The 1,863-nt window shown below is 41.5% G+C and overlaps 1 protein-coding gene across 1 annotated transcript in view; it reads left to right on the top strand.

Annotated features, from left to right (window-relative positions):
* The first annotated feature begins 757 nt into the window (after positions 1-757).
* The window catches only part of tmem87a (transmembrane protein 87A), a 15,424-nt gene continuing 14,318 nt past the window's right edge, over positions 758-1,863 (top strand). The window contains exon 1 of the mRNA XM_015401868.1: positions 758-785. The gene's annotated coding sequence lies outside the window, so the exon portion shown is untranslated. The remainder of the gene's footprint in view (positions 786-1,863) is intronic.

The raw sequence follows: 1,863 nt of genomic DNA, 5'->3' as shown, positions 1-1,863 counted from the left end.
CCAATCACCTGCAAGGAGATCAATCCACAGTCGGTGAGGACCAACCCATTAGTGCCAACGCACAGAACCGAGCGATGAAAGGAATATTAAAGCTGGTTGTTTCATGTCTCAGTTCAGCTTGTCTGAGTTGGACCTGCCGAAGCCTCTGAAGAACCAGTTACTGGAGCAAGTGGTAAGGTTCTGACTGGACTGTCCTCTTTAACTCCAACAGCAGGAAGCATCAGATGTTCAACCCTAAAACATGTTAAAGAAGTTTTGCAGGGCATAACGAGAAAATGAAATAGTCGAGAAGTGGCTTGTCTTCTCCCTGCTCCACTATAATAGTCTCTATGGTGTGCATGACATATCCCATGGACAGATCGTTGCATCTGTGCTGTGGACTCTGCAGCTCCTCCAGCATTATTCTAAATCTCTTGGCTGTGTTTGAGAGGAACCTGAGAAGCCTTTAACTCTTTAGTGCTGACAGGTTTTGGATTGTTTTCATAGTTTAACCAAGACTTACCTGTTGGATCACATTCATATCCAAACATGGTCTGATATTTGGCTCCTGGAGCTGCATCAGTAGGAAAGTTGTTAGAGTCAGTGAATGCATCGAGGCCCAACCTGCATTAAAGCCTCTATCTGCTGTGACTAACGGCTGATCAGATTCAGTCCTGGTTCTGATTTATTTCTGATTCTGTGCTGATTCTATTTCATTGCTTCATTCTAAATCTGTTTATCTTCAGGTTGGCACAGTAAAGCCATCTCAGCGGAAGAAGAGGGAATTAAAAAAGCCAGAACCAAAGGTACAATGCTCCAATTAACATAAACATTTTCTGTAAAGGGTGACGGTAAACTAGCGCCATGGGTGGCTCTGTCCAGGAATGACAGTTAATCAAACAAGCAGTGAACCAGTTTTCATGTCAAAAATGTGAAACAGTGCTCATACAGTTAATCACAGTAAAAGCTAAGCCCACAGTGGAAATAAATCGCATGCTGTCTAATAATTCTACCGATTGGGAGCATATATATAGTAAAGAGAATTGATCCTGGCACTGATCCTTGTGGTATCCACAGGTAACTCTGGAGAATGAGGAAGATTTGTCATTAACGTGAGCAAACTGAAATCGGTCAGATAGATAAGATTTAAACCCTTCTAAAATAATACTATGATCATACTACTGTGTGAAATGCAGCACTGAGATCTAACAGGACAAGTACAGACACAGGTCCATTATCTGAGGCCATGAGAATATCATTAGTGACTTTCACAAGAGCTGTTTCAGTGCTGATGAGCTCTAAAACGTGATTGAAACTTTTCAACCAAAAGGTCATTATAGTGTTATAAGGATACAGGGCTCGATGTTAACCATTGCCCGATCTCTCGGGGCAAGTAGTTTTTATTGTCGGGAGAGTACAAATTTTATTGCATTTGCCCGCCGGGCAAGTGCAGTGATCGCAAAAAAAATTATTTATCACTTAAAATTACTTTAAAATCGCCGACATTCGCTGAAAACGACCCACAAGCATTGCCGGCGCCATTTTTGTTGTTTTGTACACATTCTCGCTTGATTTGAAAAAGCCGCGTGATTTTCCGTTAAAGGGCGTGATTCAGCTTCTGGGGGAGAGAATTCTGCAGAGCAGCAGCTGGATGATGAATTTAATCTATACTATAATACATGCTAGATTAAAAATGATCAGTCAGGGATTAGAAATATAATAATAATAATTGTATGCGCACAGTGCAAATATTTCTATCATATGGCAGTCTTCTGTATAGTGATGCAGGTCATACATTAAAAAATGTTCATTAAATTGTTTTCTCTTACCCCTTGCTCACACTGGCTCCGGTGCGGTTACCGAGCCGACGGAGACCGCAACTCC

This window comes from Cyprinodon variegatus, unplaced genomic scaffold, assembly GCF_000732505.1.
Source record: "Cyprinodon variegatus isolate N-32 unplaced genomic scaffold, C_variegatus-1.0 Scaffold1269, whole genome shotgun sequence".
Taxonomy (NCBI): domain Eukaryota; kingdom Metazoa; phylum Chordata; class Actinopteri; order Cyprinodontiformes; family Cyprinodontidae; genus Cyprinodon; species Cyprinodon variegatus.
This window is presented reverse-complemented; position numbering and strand designations above follow the sequence as displayed.